Source organism: Paroedura picta, chromosome 12, assembly GCF_049243985.1.
Source record: "Paroedura picta isolate Pp20150507F chromosome 12, Ppicta_v3.0, whole genome shotgun sequence".
Taxonomy (NCBI): Eukaryota; Metazoa; Chordata; class Lepidosauria; order Squamata; family Gekkonidae; genus Paroedura; species Paroedura picta.
Genome location: NC_135380.1, coordinates 21,405,825 through 21,412,388, shown reverse-complemented (window position 1 = coordinate 21,412,388; position 6,564 = coordinate 21,405,825). Strand labels below are relative to the sequence as shown.

General features: G+C 43.4%; 1 long non-coding RNA gene across 1 annotated transcript; it reads left to right on the top strand.

Annotated features, from left to right (window-relative positions):
- The first annotated feature begins 479 nt into the window (after positions 1 to 479).
- On the top strand, positions 480 to 5,954 carry LOC143821687 (uncharacterized). Its single transcript, XR_013225869.1, has 3 exons — positions 480 to 508; positions 1,722 to 1,874; positions 5,725 to 5,954. It is a non-coding gene; the product is annotated as an uncharacterized LOC143821687 (long non-coding RNA).
- Positions 5,955 to 6,564: the final 610 nt, after the last annotated feature.

Below are 6,564 nucleotides of genomic sequence, written 5' to 3'. Positions count from 1 at the left end.
GGGTGCTGACATCTCAGGATGTAATAAAACATGTCTTGGGTTTTTTTTTTTAATTAACCTAAGTTTAAAATCAGTTAAATCTTCTGCCTTCATCGGTGTTAGATATGCAAGAGGTACTGAAAGCCAAGTAATAGTTTTAAGAATGCTGTGGATGGAGAGCATTCTCAAGAGGGAGATGTTGCCTCTTTAAGGGTGAATGGGACCAAGGCAGGTCAACAACAGACTTAATTGTGCTGGTAAAAACAGAGGTATTAATCACCAAGGTTAGGCTATGGGGTCCAGCCACTGTATCAAAAGGTGTTCTCTTGTTTCTAGGGAATTGTTGCTTCCCACCCACCCCTCCAATTCAAAATGTTACTAAGTCTGGAAGGTTGTGGTCATCTTAATTGGGAATATCTGGCAACGGCCTTCTCACCTTATTGGGTTGCCATTGTGACATGTAAAAGTTCCAGTGCATACATTGCAGAGTAATGAAGCAATGGGGAAGGTAGCAATAAACTGGATGAAGGTAAGCTGATGCTGTTATACAGCCTTGGATGAAACTAACAGTATATTATTTTAATGCTGGGTCTGGGGTTTCCCACAATGACATGGCAGTGGTGGAGAATTATCTTCTTCAAGCACAAAGGAGCCAGATATGGAATAGGAGTGTGATGCTGGGAGAGGAAAGGTCTGTCTGGTCTGTTCCACGGTGGGGGGGGGGTCCATCTGCACGGAACTGTTTCATTTAAAATACATATTATGCAGTCTGGCTCTTATAGTAATCTTAAGAAGAGACACACCTTTCTATACCCATTGAGTTTGATGGATTTAGTAGGATGGAAATTTGCTTAGATTTCTGTTGTGGATGAAAGTGAAGAGCAATAATAACCTTTTTATTATTGTTTTTTATTTACCTATTATTTGACTTGTAGCCCACCACTCCCATACAATGGCTTGTGGCAGGTAACTTCATAAAACCCCATCATTAAATCCAAGATTACCTTCTACAGATTTCAAGAGAAGCTGAGACAAAATACTTGCTGGGAACAAATTAAAATGTAAAGTCCTGACCAGCAATAGTTTTATCAGAGGGACATGGTGAAGAGGGACATGAGCCAATAGAATCATAGAGTTGGGAGGGATCTCCATGGTCATCTAGTCCAACTCCCTACACAATGCAGGAACTCACAACTACCTGCCCACCCACAGCGCCCCCAAATTCATGCCCAAGTGATCCCTCCACCAAAAATCTCCAGAATCCAGCCTGGCCTGGAAGAGATTGACTTACCATTCCACAGTGGTGATTAGGTATTTATTTGTATGCCGCCCTCCCCGGAGGCTCAGGGGTCCCTGGGTATACAAGGAAGGGCCTCAAGAGACAAGAACTGGCACATCCCTTCCTGCTCACCCACTCACAATCTGCCTAAGTTCATAAAATCAGCATTTCTATCAGATGACTGTCCAGCCTCTGCTTAAAAACTTCCAAAGAAGGAGAACTCACACAATGGCACAATTATTTTTTGTGTCTGTGCTAGCTGTTCACCACACACTGCAGCAGCGGCTTGAAGAATATCTGCCACAGATCTGCCTTGCCTTATGGATGTGAAACTGCCCAGAGAAAGGGTACGGGTATAGCGCTGGCTGTGGCAAATGTGAATGGCTTGCTGCTCACGGAGGGGAGAGGAGCTGTTGTGTTTAATCTGAGCTCCTTGTGCTGTAATTTGCCTTCCTTGACACAGAACTATGCTTGAGTGAAGAAAGTGTCTTCTTCTGACCCATGGCGCAAGCACACGACTTCTTGGAGAAACGCTGGGCTCTGCTGCTCCCTGCTGAGGCCGTGCAGGAATGGCTGCTGAAAATGGAATTTTACTACACGGAGTAAAAGGAGAACTGTGAGTGAAAAAACAAAGGGAATGCAGTTGTAGGATGCTTCGAGACTTCTTAAGTTAGGAAAGAGCAGGGTATTAAAAAATCAATTCTTCTGTTACTTCTGTTGCTACAGACATTAGAGAGGACTGGCTCAAGCTCATTTAGCAGAAACTTCCTTGTAAAATTATTTTGATTATTTTAATAACATTTTGATATGCCATGGTATAAGACTCTTCAGAAATTCGTGTAGCATAGACACTAAGCCACTGGTTCTCAACCTCCTAATGCCACAACCCTTTAATACAGTTCCTCATGTTGTGGTGACCCCCAAGCATAAAATTAGGCAAGTGTTCTTTCACTGAAATTAAACCAAAACTGACCAATGGCATGAAGATCAATTGTTCATGATTGTATATAAATTGGTTTTTTCCCCAGGGTTTCTCAGTTCAGTTCTGCCTCTTGTCCCACCATGCTGATCTCACTCTTTTCTGCTGCTCTAGCCAGACAAATGCTCTATCTTAATCTACCCTGCAAGGGTGTTGTGTAAATGATGCTCCCCCTGACCAAGCTGCTTGCCCTGCCACGACCCCTGTAAAAGGGTCATTTGACCCCCAAAGGGGTCCCGACCCCCAGGTTGAGAACCACTGCACTAAGAGAATGATTGGTGGCCCAGGTGGTCCCTGGTTTAAATTTTGATCCCAGGCAAACTGGGTCTTAGCTTCAGTCCCAAGTCAGAAATACAGGGATAATACTACCAGCTACCTGTCAGGAACTAAGTGATTCATGACACTACCCTTATGAGGCTGTTGTAAGGATTACTGTAATGTATGGGAAGTGCTGAAAACTGTAGCACTTCGGATTGATTTAAATTATGTATTGATTTGGATTGAACCATATGGTAGTTAGAGGGTTGATTTGTGGTTGGGTACATGTCACAGAGGGAAAAGGTTGTGCTCCTACGCAGATATTGGTCTAATCTGAATTATTTCATTTCTCCCTCCTTCCTGTGGTTGCTATTTACCTTTTTTTAAAAAAAAAAAACCTCACAGAAGATCCATTCATGGATCTTTTAAAGTAATCCCCATTTGTAGGAATCCTTTAGAAACTCTTTACACTTTCTTCAGTTTGAACAGGCTCCTTAGGTGTTAGCACACTTGGCTGCTATATCTAACTCCATGAACTAAATAACAATCACCTCAATTTCTTCACATCCTTTGTTTTCCCTCCTTAATAATTCAAATATCTATATTCTGCTTTTTGGTCAAAAACAGACCTCCCAAGAATTTCACAAAATGTTTAGGCTAATCCTGCATTGAGCAGGGACTAGATGGCCTGTATGACCCCTTTCATGATTCTATGATTCTATCAGTGTTTTAAGCCAGTTGCCGTGCCAGGAAATGTCCCCTGTTAACAACATTTTGAGGCAGAATCTTGGTCAGTTTCTTTAAAGCAGGGGTAGTCAAACTGCGGCCCTCCAGGTGTCCATGGACTACAATTCCCAGGAGCCCCTGCCAGCATTCGCTGGCAGGGGCTCCTGGGAATTGTAGTCCATGGACATCTGGAGGACCGCAGTTTGACTACCCCTGCTTTAAACCAAGGGAGAGCACCAGATCAACTACAGAAATATTTGTATGCCTTGGATAAAGTTGATTACCGCAGCACATTTGATCAAGGACTGCACCTAAAGTCTGGATAAAAAGGTGCATGGCATGTTAACAGATACCTTCAGTGGCCACTTTAGCAAACATAACAGTATTGCCAGGCCTCAGGTTTCTGCCAGGAAAAGGAGGAAGCCTTCCCAGGTCTATTTTGCCCTTTGAGGGAGGACTCCTTCAGGGCCAGGCAGCACCCACCAGGTGAGTTGCTACAACATGACTTGCATGGCTCACTCAGGCCTGGTTGGTTGCTACTGTTCAACAGCAGTCGCCCCATGAAAGCCAGTGTGGTGTAGTGTAGCGATCCCCAGCCTGTGGGCCGCGGACCACATGTGGTCCTTTGACTAATTGGAGGTGCGCTGCGAAGGACGCCTTCTCCCCCCCCCCCGGCCCTTTACTTCATTCCCCCCCCCCCGGTACTTTACAACACACTTTGGGTGTCATTGTCTCCCATCACTCCCAGATGGGACTATCTCATTGCAGAGAAACAAGCTCAGGGTTCCCATTGATTTGTCATTGTCATGAGTTAAAATTTCCATGAAAATAAAATGTTCCTTATGTTCATTGTTGTGGCGTGTCTGTATCTTATTTTGAAAGGATGTTTAAACATTACCATAGCGATCAGAGCGCGTTAGGGCAGTGGTTGAGAGTAGAGGAGAAAACTACCCCCCCCCCCACCGGGCCTCAGTAAAAAGCGTTGAGTGGTCCCCGGTGATAAAAAGGTTGGGGACCACTGGTGTAGTGGACAGAGTAGCAGACTAAGATCTGGAAGATTCATGTTCTAATCCTTGCTATCCTGTAGAATTTCAGTTGCATATCTTTGGGCCAATCACAGATTCTCAGCCTAATCTACCTCACAGAAATGGTGTGGGGACAAAATGGTGTAGAGACGAATGATATAAGCTTGTTCTGGCCCCTGCTGTGGTGAAAGGTAGGATATAAATAAATATAGATGGAGATAAGGAGGCAGATAACGGGTAGGTTGTTGGGTGGAAAGGAGAAAAGAAAGCGTGGGAAAGTGATATATGGGGGCTGCCAGGAGGAGGGAAAGAGGAAATAGTGTAAGGGGATATGGAGAATAGGAAGCATGCTTCTGGCAAGTCTAAACAGATTCCCCACTGTGCAAATGGGCCTGGCCCAGCCCAGCTGCCAGAATTATGCATATGAGACATAGTTTTCCTAAGTAGAGGCTGCTAGAGGTATGATAAGCAAGAAAGCTTAAGGTAGAGGACCAGATGAAGCTGGGTTGGCTGATGGTTGGAAGACAAGAAGGGAGTCCATAAAGGGAAGGGAAAGGAAGGGAAAGAGGAAACAGTGAGATGCCGCTTTGCGAGTCCTTGCAGATCCTGTTTGAGGGATATATGTTCTCCAAAGAGAAGAGAGGTGGTTTTTTAAGCATCTAAAATAAACCAATGGGGAGGAAGTATGTATAATGAGAACTTCTATACACATCTATGAAACTAGTATGAAGTCAAATTAAAGGATTAATTCATGGAAAGGTTATCCTTGATCAGAGTGGCTCAGACAAAGCATAATGGACACTGCCTTCTTCCTCCTCTAAATATAATGCTAGAAAAACATGTGTTTCCTGCTCATATCAGCTGAGGACATAAAGCACAGCATATCAGAAGGGTGTTACACAATACTTCCAATAGCCATACTACATATTAATCTCTCATGGCAGCATATTCATTGAAATAATAGTAAGTTTTATAGACAGGTTTAGGGGAGTTGAACAGTGATGCTTAATCACTGATCTAAATGTTCTGTACTAGTGGATTCCATTGACTCTCCCATCCAAGAGAAATTCATGTCTGCTCATTGGGCAGGCTACGTACGCTGTAGAGGCTACAGTGTTCCTGAAATCAACAGCTGCATTGGCTGGACACAGCTGGTTGTTTTCAGGGTGTTGAAGGGGATGTGAGATAGACAAAGTTGCTTAGTGTGCACAAAACCCACATCACTGTGCCTTCTGGGTTGTGTAGGTTTTTCCCTACCTTCTTTTCCAGTAGGTAACAATGGAACAAGGGAGAAGGTAGGAAAAAATTTCCTAATGCAGACGTTGTGCTCGTTCGTGTATGAATGCAATTATTTGATTAACGTGCATTTATGCTTGAAGCTGAATAGCGTTGTAATTGAGATAATGTGAAGTTACTTTTGGAGCTAGATGTAAGAGTAAACCTGCGCATTCAAGTAATTGCCTGCTAATGTGTTACAGGTATGAACATGCGTGGAGCGAAACCATCCTTTGGGAAAGGTCCAGCTTCATCCGATATCTTCACCTTTCCATTCCCTTTCCCCAAATGCCTTAAGCTCAAATATTTTCAAGGGTACAGCACATATATCTGAGGCACTTCCCTGACCTGCGGCTTCGCAAATAGGAGGTATGATTATTTATTTCATGATTATTTATTGGACTGCCTGTCCAACAAGAACCCACCAGCAAGATGCTTCACCTGCTATTGATTCAAAAATTCACCTTTGGACACAAGTGGTAGGATCAGTGGGTTGCAGCTGCTCCCATCAGTCAAATGGCTGCCCCATCAGATTAGTCAGTCTTACAAAATTAGCTCTGTGTTATTAAGCAGAAAAAATATACAAAGTGTACAATAGAAACAAATGCCTCACGTATGCCCAGAATAGGTATTCTTTTTTCTGGAAGGGGGATGAAATATTTCCAGAGGTTGAAACTAACAAAAACATTTTGGTCTCTAGTTCCTTTCTGAGGAGGGATCTCTTCAGTGCTTCCTACTTTCATTGATCACTGGCTCAGGGTGGCTGATAGCTGTGCAGAAGGAACTAGAGACCAAAATGTTTGTTCATTTTAGTCTCCAGAATTACATTTCCCCTCCCCAAAGAGATACCTATTCTGGGTATATTTGAGACATTTGCTTTTATTGTACAATTTATTTTTTCTGTTTAATTGCACAGAGCTATTAAGGGTTTTATGGTACTGGAACATTTATAGGTCAATGCATACGTGGATTAATAGCTTGGCCTGCTTTTGTGCTTTGTGGTAGTCCTGGCCTCCTAGGCAAAGTCTCATGAACCATTGGAG